The sequence below is a fragment of the Lampetra planeri genome, chromosome 27 (genome assembly GCF_965212315.1).
Source record: "Lampetra planeri chromosome 27, kcLamPlan1.2.h2, whole genome shotgun sequence".
NCBI classification, from domain to species: Eukaryota; Metazoa; Chordata; class Hyperoartia; order Petromyzontiformes; family Petromyzontidae; genus Lampetra; species Lampetra planeri.
The window spans coordinates 3,638,991-3,651,576 of record NC_136133.1 but is presented as its reverse complement, the minus strand read 5'-3'; the positions used below and the strand labels follow the sequence as shown (position 1 = coordinate 3,651,576).

General features: G+C 46.0%; 1 protein-coding gene across 1 annotated transcript in view; it reads right to left on the bottom strand.

Moving 5' to 3' along the window:
- Positions 1-11,322, bottom strand: part of LOC144728037 (uncharacterized) — a 45,008-nt gene extending 33,686 nt beyond the window's left edge. The window contains exon 1 of the mRNA XM_078607254.1: positions 9,698-11,322. The gene's annotated coding sequence lies outside the window, so the exon portion shown is untranslated. The remainder of the gene's footprint in view (positions 1-9,697) is intronic.
- Positions 11,323-12,586: the final 1,264 nt, after the last annotated feature.

The window sequence follows — 12,586 nt, the reverse complement described above, 5'->3', positions numbered from 1 at the left end:
GCAGCCAGGACCCAGGACCCGCAACAGCCACGAACCTCTGGTTCGGTCCCCCTTATATCTGCCCCGGCGCAGCCAAGCCCCACCTCTGGCCACGCCCCCTTTCCAGAACCTTCGAGCCGGTTCTCGGAGCTTCTTGACTGACTCCGCTTTTCACCTTTACCCCAGATATGCCCCCCTTATAATAAGGCATTATGTAATGCACCCATAACCGTAATTACCACTCCAGGCAGACAGGTGTCACCCTGTCATTACACATGTCATCAATTCCAGTTGGTCATGCAGTCCATATGAAGGAAACCTATGACAACATGAAACAATTTTTGAGGTGCATAAACTACGACCAACATCAGTGGCAGCTTTGTGGCGATTTGAAGGTTGTTGCTCTCTTGCTTGGTCTGCAGACTTGATACACAAAGTACTGCCGTTTTCTCTGCAAATGGGATAGTCGTGCGAGAGATTCCCATGACATCCAGATAGATTGGCCACTCCGACAGTCAATTGGAGCCTGAGAGGAAAAGTGTTCAGCATCCACCACTTGTTGAATCAAAGAAGATTTTGTTACCACCCTTACACATCAAGCTGGGTCTGATGAAGAACTTTGTCAAAGCCATGGACAAAACACAAGCAGCTGAATAAGGACTAAACTATGTACTTTTTTAACATAATAATATTTTGCCTTTTGTTTTATAATACATTTGATTTATATAACCCTTTTGCTGATTTTTTAAGTGTTACATGAACAGGACAGGTTACATGTTATCATGTAAAGCAGCCAAAAACACATGAAAAGACCTAAGGTTTATTACAATTTATGAGTAAAACTCTCCTATCCACACAATATACAGTACACGTAAAATGTAAAAACTTTAATATCTTGGGAACAGTAGCCAATCAGTTGTTTAAATTGTCATATTTTAATTCAGCACATCACAATCCATAATAAACAGCACATTTCATCTCTGAGGCAGACGACGTCTAAAGAATTGTAGATCAGTGTTATTTTGCGCTAGTAAAAAAAAGTGCCATTGCCTGAAGCGTTACCGAGACATTTTTTCAGGTCACGGTGTTTTTGACGAACATGTAGAGTTTAGCGTGTACAGTCGTTCATGTCCACACATGTTACCCACAACTTACATGTAGAGTCAACGTGCGTTTGGATTACGTTGCTGCTATAAATTGTCACGCGATAAGCCACTTGGTTGAGCTATAATTTGTGGCCGGGTCGCTTCTGACAAAATGAGATATATAGCTTGGTGGGCTTTACCCGGTAAGTAAAAAAAATAGTTCAGTTTTGTTTGTCTATATTTTTTTTAAGTGATTTGTTCACCTTCCATATACTTTGCACTCTGATCGCGTTTTTGTATTGTCTGTTGTTGAAACGTTCTGATCCGCCCCACTTACTGGTCATCTGTGAGACAGAGATTTACAGCTCACCGGATTCCCTCCTGCACTCTAAATAAAGGTTCTGATTGCGTGTGCAGAGGAAATACTGGCGGTGATCGGATGAAGCTTTTCACGTCTCCGCGTTGCCTCAACAAAGTCGGCAGTTAACAATGTGTAGAGGAGTAGAAGAGAATAGTGGCGTCATGTGCGCTGTCCGGTGCGATGGCGTCACGGGACGTGGGGTCATGCGCGCTGGACAGTGCACATGACGTCACAGCTCCTCGAGGATAAAGGGGGACCCCGTGACGTAAGCGGGGTCGTAGCTGGAGTCAAGGGTCGAGAGAGGATGAAACGGGGAGCCAGGGTCAAGAGGGTAGGGACAGGGGCTATAGCACAGCGCCAGGGCTGGACATGGCTGTGCTCCTCGGTCGGCCGTGTTGGCTGATCCCACGGCCGGCGCAGAGGAGACAGCACGGGGCAGCCGGCTGTGTTGGGACCCAATGGGGCCTAGCCCAGGACCGTTAACCCTTGGGAAGTGGTTCACCCCTCCCATGTCTTGTGTAGCCCTTTAATAAACGGCGAAAGCCCTTAACCTCACCTCCGTCTCTGAGTGAGTCGTCGCCAGCTCCTCAACAAATGTGCCGTTCCTCGGGTTTCATACACAAGAGATTTATTGGACTGGCGGGACGAGTGCTCTGACATGGACAGTGCTGATGACGAAAACTGAACACGAGGAAGAATGTAAAAGTAAAAAATATGAACGTCGCCTGTTAAATGCACGAATTGCAGGATTTGTTTTATTTTGCCCCAAAAGTGTTTTATTATAAACAAGATAATTCAGATACACAACCAGCACAAACCCACAAATTGTGGATTACGGTGCAATGGAGACCTGTCTTAAAGCGCACGTTTCAATAAACTCTACAACCCTGGTGAGGTCTTCTTAGGCTCTGATACCGCTGTAGGAGAAGTAAAAAAGGGAGGGAGGTGGGGGGGCCTAAATGTCCTCATGAATGCTCTTAAGAATCAATGCTCACTGGAGGAGAGCTAGTGAAAGGGTTTGGCGGTGAACTGCCATATATTTTTTTAAAGCCAGGAAATGGCCCATTATTTGGGAGTTCGAGCATTCATTGGTGTCTAGGAAGCCTGTGGTTGCTGATAAGACGCAGAATGTAAACACGTCCAAAGTTTTTCATGTGTAGGTTGAACTTTCACACCGTGCTAATCGGAGGTGCGTTGAACCAGAGCTGCTGATGAAATGCACTCGCAGAAGACCGTGTGGCCGATGTGATGTGTAGAAAAAGTGATATTTTTTTTAAACTCTTTTTTTAAACACGCTTTTATGAAATGTACTAGTAATGGAAGAACTCCACGACTCCAGTAAGTGGACCCGAAGCTTGCCGTAACGTAAGGGAGCGTGGGCAATTACAGCCAACGTTAGTTGACCGTCGACAATTAGACCCAGGCCGAAACATAACCTATAAAAAAAGAATGTTTAAAAATATATATTTTTGGATAGAATATAGTATTGTCATCAGTATGACATAAGTATACCAAGTTTGCAGTCGATACCACGTTGGGAAGTGGGTTAAATTGAGTTACAAGATTTGAGGATACTACAACAACGACAACAACAGATAGAGTGAGTTAAATAAAAGCGTGTAACAATAATAATGAATGTAATTTAGATGTGGAGAGGCAAAGAGAGGAAGGAGATGCTCTTGCGTAACCTTTGAACAATATTTTCCACGATGCAAGTTTGGCTTTCTGCACGAAATGATTCCCATGTGGGCACAGGCCTTGCTAAGACAGGGGAAAACTTCGAGTGCCGTTAGGACACCCACACACACAGAGACGTACGTATGTGTTCATACGTACGTATAAAGGGGCCCGAAATAAATAAATAAATTTTTATATTCAAACACGAATGTTTTACTTGCATAATAAAGCAATTGTATGTTTTCATTTTCTACACAGCCAGATAATACGACAAATCGCTAACCTTAAACACCCAGTCGTTCATAAAAGTTGAAGGCGGTGTAGGACTATAGTAATAGAGCAAGTGCAGAATCACTCAACCGGAATTGATAGCCTGAAAGCATTTAGCGCGGGGCCCTTGAAAGTGCGGAGCCCGTAGCATATGTAGCTACTTTTGCTACGAAGATAATCCGACACTGACAAGTACGTATCTGTGTACATGTGTATGTGCACTTGCGCAGAAGGGGCAGAATGGGATCCCGCACCGATCAGTATCAGTGCACGGCGTTACACTCTGAAAAGAACAGTTCACAAGATGTATGCAAGTGCTTGTGCGTGAACATGAACTCAGAAACCAAGTGGTTTCAATTATGGGCGGCAGAGGGTAACTTCCGTGCCTCACAGCACGAAGGGGCCCTCGATTAAATTCCTGACTCGAGTGCCTATCTGCGTGGGGTTTGTATGTGCTCACCCCCCCCCTCTCCCTAGTCTATGGGTTTCCCTCTGGGTTCTTCGGTTTCATCCCATAGATTACAGGAAAAAATCGTGCGATGCAAGCGGTATTGGCCAAACATCTCCATGCTGAAACGTTGAATTGCAACTTACACACGTGGGACTCTGACGCAGCAACGTTGCCCCCCCCCCCCTACGATGATATCCTGGCAGGAGCCTCCTGGAAAAAAAGTGCATTGAGACTTGGTGAGACTTTCCTCGCTTTACTTCGGCCTCGCTGAGCACTCAAGATGCCCTCCTGGAAAAGTGAGCGGTCATCGATTCGGTGCTAAAAGGGGGTCACAATACGTATGAGCAAGATATGAAGGCTGCATTGGGGATTTCGGTAACAGCGCTGCTAATTATAATACAGATGGTAAACATTATTTTATAAATATGTTTTATAATAACATCGTGGGGTTCGATCCCGACCCTGACGCCGACTGTATATTCGGAGTTTGCGTGTCTCTCTCGCCTTGGTCGCGTGGATTTCTCTTGGGGTCCTACATTTGGAATCATGCATTTTACAATATTTGGCTGCGAAAAATTTCCACATGATAAGCCACTTCGTGGAACTATCATTTGTGGCCAGGTAGCTTTTAAAAAGAGCTATACAGTACAGTGGGCCTTACGTGTTGGAATAAAAAAAAAATAGAGAAAAATATCAAATGTCGCCCATTATATATATTTTTTGCTTAACGCCACAGTGTTTATGACAAATGCCTGGAGGTGATAGCTGGAAAATACTTGGGTAAAGAGACCATGTAGGGATGTGCGTGAAGATGTAAAGGCATATCACAGAAATCATGATGCATCACTGGTAATGTCTTAATGTGGGATTTGTGGGAATACCCGTTTTTTTGAGACGTAAACAACCTTGGTTTTGGGGAAAAAAATCACGAAATAATCTTCTGTATTGTAGAGAATAGAATTTACACAAATAAGCTGACAACATGCTTCCTTTCCATATCTGTCTTTCCGTATCAAAGCAGATATTATCTACACGTCCCATCAGCCACACGGCCTCCTGGGAGTGCATAATTTCAGCACCACTGGTTCAACACAAACACAACTCTGATGAGAGGGGAGAGGCAGGAGAGTGCGCGGAGTAGAGCGAGATGAGAAGAGAGAGGTAGGAGAGTGCGTAGAGGGGAGTAGAGTGAGATGAGAGGTAGGGGAGTGTGTGGAGGGGAGTAGAGTGAGATGAGAGGGGAGAGGTAGGAGAGTGCGTGGAGGGGAGTAGAGTGAGATGAGAGGGGAGAGGTAGGAGAGTGCGTGGAGGGGAGTAGAGTGAGATGAGAGGGGAGAGGTAGGAGAGTGCGTGGAGGGGAGTAGAGTGAGATGAGAAGAGAGAGGTAGGGGAGTGCGTGTAGGGGAGTAGAGTGAGATGAGAGGGGAGAGGTAGGAGAGTGCGTGGAGGGGAGTAGAGTGAGATGAGAGGGGAGAGGTAGGGGAGTGTGTGGAGGGGAGTAGAGTGAGATGAGAGGGGAGAGGTAGGGGAGTGTGTGGAGGGGAGTAGAGTGAGATGAGAGGTAGGAGAGTGCGTAGAGGGGAGTAGAGTGAGATGAGAGGGGAGAGGTAGGGGAGTGTGTGGAGGGGAATAGAGTGAGATGAGAGGTAGGAGAGTGCGTGGAGGGGAGTAGAGTGAGATGAGAGGGGAGAGGTAGGAGAGTGCGTGGAGGGGAGTAGTGTGAGATGAGAGGGGAGAGGTAGGAGAGTGCGTGGAGGGGAGTAGAGTGAGATGAGAGGGGAGAGGTAGGAGAGTGCGTGGAGGGGAGTAGAGTGAGATGAGAAGAGAGAGGTAGGGGAGTGCGTGTAGGGGAGTAGAGTGAGATGAGAGGGGAAATGTTGGAGAGTTCGTGGACGGGAGTAGAGTGAGATAAGAGGGGAGAGATAGAGTGTGTGGGAGTAGAGCGAGATGAGAGGGGAGATATAGGAGAGTGCGTGGAGGGGAGTAGAGTGAGTTGAGAGGTGAGAGATAGGAGAGTGTGTGGGAGTAGAACGAGATGAGAAGAAAGAGGTAGGAGTGTGCGTAGAGGGGAGTAGAGTGATTTGAGAGGGGAGAGATAGGAGAGCGCATGGAGGGGAGTAGAGTGAGATGAGAGGGTAGAGTTGGAGAGTGTGGAAGGGAGTAGAGGGAGATGACATTGGAGACGTCAGCAGGGGTGAGTCCATGTGAGATGCTTGAGATGGTGAGTGCCATCTTGAAGTTCATCTGGCACTGGATTGGAAGCCAGCTGTAAAAAGCGAGGACTGGGCTCTTGTTTACAATGCGAACGTGGAATCTGCCAGTGGCAGTTCGAATCGCGTGCAATGAGGAAACAAGGGATTTGGGAAGCACGCGGAGGAAATAGCTGCAAGCAGTAGTGTCTTTGGCAAATGTAGAAAACGGTGCACAGACGACGTTGAGCAACGTCGTGTGACATGAGACGCGGTAAAAAAAGCCAGACCTGTCACGTTAAAATCTCCACACGAGTGGAAGAAAGCCCGGCGATGGACACTCCGTGGGTCGGCCCTCTGGGGTCGCGATTTCCCCTGCAGGGTGCGTGGGGCGGTCGGCGCGCTGCGAACCCGGCGACCCGAGTTCGATTCCCGCTCACGGCCGCCAACACCGGTGACGATTGTCTGAACCGTTTCCTGGGCCTCCTCTAGGTCGGCTCGGCCTCAAATGAGTGCCTGGTGCGATGCGTAAACATTTTGCCATTGGGGAGACAAAGGCGGTCAGGCGTGGTGCTGGCTAACCGCACCCTCGTATGCCGTGCCGTTCTTTCAATGTGTGCTCGCTAACGGCACTTGCCCCAACAGTCTGTTCAGGCTATACGGGGGTTCTTGGTCTTTGAAGGTGGGGCTCATTTTATGGTTAAGTCTAAGGGTGGGGGGCTATACAGAGAGAACAAAATAAAAAAGGGGGGGTAACTTTGTTCCTAATCACTAGTTTGTATGGACACGTACGTTGAACTTCTTTCGCACCGTACGTAGCCAACCGCGCTAATCGTAGGTGCGGGGGAGGAGAAGACAACGAACTTTAACGCAACAACAACAAGCAGGTTCTCATCCGATAAGTCTTCAGTCGAGATTTAAAGTGCACGGCTTCCCCACTATCGGAAGGAGGCAGTCTGTTTTTTTTACGGCGATTCACATTTTTATTATTACACGCTTTTTATAAACTCACTCTGTCTGTTGTTGTTGTTGTATCCTCAAATCTAGTAACTCAATTTTAACCCACTTCCCAATGTGGTATCGACTGCAAACTTGGTATACTTATGTCATACTACTAAAATATTATATTCTATCATAAAAAAAAATAAACATGTATTTTAAAACGTTCTTTTTTATATGTTATGTTTCGGCTTTGGTCTAATTGTCCACGCTCAACTGACGTTGACTGTAATTGTCCACGGCCCCTTACATTATGGCAAGCTTCGGGGCCACTTCTGGAGTCGTGGAGTTCTTCCGTTGCTAGTACGGTACATTTCATTAAAGCGTGTTTTTAAAAAAGTGTTTTTAAAATATTTCTTATGTCCAATTTCCGTCTCTTTCTCCTAAGCAGCCTCTGAGGGGGGCGACTGTTGTGAAAGGGATGCCACATTTCCTCAAATGCCGTCTCCTTTTAGTTGAGAGCTGAGGTGTTCGGTCGCTGCTAGCACCTATGGGGGGAGTGGTAGCAATGTGTTGTTTAGGGCTCCGCGTTGGTGAGACGTTTTAAATATTTTCCTTTTTCTTGTTAACAAGGTAAAGCCCCACTGAGCTATACAGATCTTTCTCAGAAGCGACCTGACCACATATAGTAGCTCAAACAAGTTGATGTATCGTGTGGACATTCATAGCAGTCCAATTCTCTAAACGCACATTGATTATATAAATGCGGAGGGAAAACCCCGGAGGAACCGGAGAAAGAAAAAAAACACCACCACGAGGAGAGAGACCCGTCAACTCCAAATACACAGCAGGCGTCAAGGGCGGGATTGACCCCACAACCGAGCGAGGCAGCGAACATCTGACGACCGTGGCGCCCCTCCGACTCTCACGCCCGTTACCACAGGAGGAATTTGGGTTCAATTCCGACCCCTGACGCATTGCAAGGTGCTTGCTGTGCGTGCTGAAAATGTCAGCACGCCATATAAAACAAGGATAAATAAATAAAAAGTGCAATCCAATAACAAGACAACAGAATCCGATGGGGGGGGGGGGGAGGCGTTAAATAGATTGCATCAAAGTCATCGGTCTTTTGCTTCAAAAGAATTGGAGTAGAATTCTAGATTTGAACCATGTAAAAAAGATTTAACTACACATATTTGTACCATCTTTAGATTTGAAGCTTTCGCGACTGCAAGGATTCATATTCTTAGGTTTTTTCCGGTAAAGTCACGTAGGTAAAAATTTAAAATTAATAAAAGTAAAATTAAAATAAAATATAAATAAAAATCACGACGTTTCGGAGGCAACACAAGCTTCCACAAGCTTCCACCTGAAGACGGAAGCTTGTGTTGCCTCCGAAACGTCGTGATTTTTATTTTCTTTTTATTTTACTTTTATTAATTTTAAATTTTTACCTAAGAATTTGTACCATCTTATCTGACAGGTACTATTCTACTTTACCGAGTGTTGACATCCCCAGCGTTTACCAGTGTTGCTTACTTTTATGCTTATTATCAGCTAACACCGGCCACAACCATGAGCCGATGTGCACCATTGTTTCTCTTTTAGCCCCGCTCCCCAGGACCATCAGGTCATACCTATGGCTACCACATTCAGACAAGCCCCCCCTCCCCCCCCCCTTAACTTGTATTTAAGGGCTTGTCTCTTGGATTTTTTCCTCACTTAATACAGTAAATTCAGCTGTGACGGTCCCACCTGATGACGGAGACTTGTGTTGCCTCCGAAACGTCGTGATTTATTATTTTATTTCTATTATTATTTCTATAATTTTTATTATTTTTTTACCTACGTGACTTTACCGAAAAAACCTAAGAGTATTGGGAGTAGAAGTGAGTCTGACTAAAAAAAAAACACATCGGCAGGCCAGCGCCCGTATCACGGACGTGGCTGGGAAGGGCATTCCGAAAGGTGTCTTCTGAATGACGAATTGTTCCTGACTTGAGCCCTTCAAATTATTGACAGTTCCCGTGGTGAGCGACCGCAGTGGCGGGCACGAGGCGAGAGCATCAGCGTCACGAGCTACGAGTTTGGCCCCCCGTCCTTGCCAGCCACCGTGAGATTTGTTATCAACAAACGTTGTTTTCTTTTTGCACGAAAATGCCTTTTAATTTGCCTTCCACGTTTTTATTTTAATTTAACGACGGCACTCTTGCGCGGACTCCACATGGGTGGGACAAACGCATGGGACAACAAGAAGAAGCGGAGGTGGTTGTGGTGGTGGCGGCGTTTGGCTTCTGCCAATTGCGCATCGCGTTGTCTGTATACACGTTGTATGTCGTCACCACCACCACCACATGCACAGTGTAAACCAGGGTCGACAAAACGAACCTTTAAATTTCGATTTAAAGCTTTCGTGACTGCAGGGATTCATCTTCTTGGTTCTTTCGGTAAAGTCACGTAGAATGTAAATAATAAAATAATGAAAATAAAACATCATAAAAAAATTTATTTTATCAAATAAAACATAATAATAAAAAAATCTTTTATTATGTTTTATTTTTATTATTTTATTATTTACATTCTACGTGACTTTACCGAAAGAACCAGGAAGAAAAAAACTAACCTTTCTTTCGTTTTTTTAGCGGACGGGGAGGTGAATTGGGGGAAGGTATTGGTAACCAAAGGTGGCAAAACGCTTTGTTCAAACGGGGGTTGCGCGCTCGTCCACCGGCATCCGCGTCAGTACCGTTTGGGCGAGCCGACGAATGAGCGACGTCTTTCTCTCTCTTCACCGTGTGAGCGCTCCGAACCAGCGGATCGTGGAGTCGAGTTCCCCGAATCCAGTGCCGATGTGTGTGTGTGTGGTGCGCGACCGTGCAAAGAGACAAATCAAATATTGGTGGGGTGGTGGGGGGTCACCTGACCGATTTCCCCTCCCACCCGCTGAGCTGACAATGTAAGGTACTACGCCCACCGGGCAAGGGCCTTTTTCAGTGTGACAGGAGCGGCTTTCAGCGTTGGAAACACAACCACGTTACCATGTTGTTTATGCCATTTATTGTGAAACTTCCGTCACAGTTCCTATGATTGCTTTTTCATTGCTTTCATGGCTTTATTTTGGTGATTTACAAAAGTGTATTGGTTTAGCCATGTTTGTTTGTTGTAGTACAGAGTTATACTGATGGCCTAAATCTAAGTTGTCTTGTGGTTGTTGTTGTTGTTTGACTTGCATCCCACTGGGATTTTTGCACATTTATTGTAAATACCCAAAGATTTAATGAGAACAAATATGACTTAAAGCTTAGTAAATGTTAAATTGATTTCCAGCTCAAATGAGCATTGAGGAAGTGTCCAGCTCCCGTTTACACGTTCCTATGACTGGACCGAGTCTATCCAAAGGACATCCACTTTTGGCTTCCCTACAAAGTGGGTTACTCATTTTATCAACCCTGTAAGCATGATGAGCCGGCTCAACACAGTTGGCTACTCTTTTCAAATGACGCCGGAGGATCTTCAACGTTCACTGCGAAGCAGATGGCCCGTGAAGTATTTTGCAGTTAGCACACCCGTAGTGTCAATCTGTATGGTCTCAAGCAGGTCACAGTTAATGCAAAATTGATGCCTTGCAAAAGGTTTCTATTTGGTGTTTAGACACCTTAACACCTTCTGTTTTATTTCCAGAAAGGGTAAAAACTATTCTTATTTTTCATCACGGTATCTCCATATATATAAAAGGTAAAGTTGTGATTATGTGTGTCCGTTCAAAATGTTTAGCGTACTTCCCGACATGCAACAAACTGGAAATTTGTCATGTGGGTACTTTCCAGACTGTACACCATGCAAAAATGATAAAAATACACTTTTGTGTTTTTTTTTGGGGGGGGGGGGGGTCAATAATGCATATATTTTTTGCACGGCCAGTGAGCTGTGACGTCACATCTGTCACGTGACCCGCGCATGTGGAAGCGTAACGCATTGTAGTGTAGTGGTTAGCGCGCCGCGCTACGAACCCGTCGACCCGAGTTCGAGTCCGGCTCACGGCCACCACCGGTGACGATTATTTTAACCGCTCCTGGGCATCCCCTAGGTCGACTCAGCCTCAAACGAGTAACTGGTGTGGTGTGTGAACATCGCCACTGGGGAGACAAAGGCGACCGGGCGTGGTGAATCCAAGTCTCCCGGGCGAAGCCGGGTAGTAAAGCTAGTAGTTTATAAACTCAGCGAATGCAATGGTGGTGCAGCGGTTAAGCACACTGCAAGTATGAACCCGACGACTCGAGTTAGAATACCGGTCACGGCTACAGCTCGTGTCGTGAACGCGGTGCGGATGCGAACAGGCAGTCTGGTCGACCCGAGTCGTCAACATTTGAAGTTGACCCCCCATCCCCCCCACCCATTGCGCTAAGGGTAAAACCTATGACTGTGATGGTGTCACCGTAGTGGCGATATCTGAACTCCCTCGCCTGGAGTTCGTGGGTTCGATCCTGACCCTAACGCCTGCTGCTGTATATTTGGAGTTTGCGTGTCTCTCTCATCCTCATCACAGTGGCTAGGAGATCTTAACTGCCTCGCCTGGTACGCAGGAAGTCGTGAGTTCGATCCCGACCCTGACGCCTGCTGCTGTATATTTGGAGTTTGCGTGTCTCTCTCTCATTCTCATCACGGTGGCTAGGAGATGTTAACTACCTCGCCTGGTACGCAGGAAGTCGTGAGTTCGATTCCGACCTTGACGCCTGCTGCTGTATATTTGGAGTTTGCGTGTCTCTTTCTTTCCCCGTGGTCGCGTGCATTTTTCTCTGGGTCGTCCGGTTTTCCCTCCACATTTAGAATCAATAAACGTTATAAATGTCCACACGATGATAAGCCACTTCTTTGAGCTATCATTTGTGATAGCCAGGTCGCCTATGAAAAAGATCTACACAGCTCAGTGGGCCTTACTTGGTAGAACAAAAAAAATAGTTTTATAGGAGACGAAGCTGTCCAACGTGGATGACGTGAGCAAGCGTGAGATAGACTAATGTTTGCATCGAAAGATCATAAAAGACGGTGACAGTCCTCTTGGTTCTTTCGGTAAAGTCACGTAGAAGGGAAATAATAAAATAATAAAAATAAACATAATAAAATAATTATCACGACGTTTCAGCCACAACGCAAGCAGCCGTCCTCAGGTGAAGAACAGGTCTGTCAGAAAGACAGCCGTCCTCAGGTGAAGAACAGGTCTGTCGGAAAGACAGCGTCTGATGCTGCGTTGTGGCCGAAACGTCGTGAGAATTATGTTATTATGTTTTATTTGTATTATTTTATTATTTCCATTCTACGTTACTTTACCGAAAGAACCAAGAAGATGAATCCCTGCAGTCACGAAAGCTTTACATCGAAATATACGGTGACAGCTTAGGGAGGCCTTCATCTAACAGTAGATAGATGAGTGATGATGATGATGATATACTCGTTACAACGCCTCCCAACCGAGAATGACTTACGGAAACGATTCCTTCTGTTGACGTGCAGGTCTCAAACGTGGCCACTTTCAGTAACGTTTTCTTGGGAAATGACTCTCAACGCCTTCGCAACGATAGCAGGAAACGCACGGAAGGCGGTTAAAAATAGTTTGCCAGCATAATGTATTTCGCCG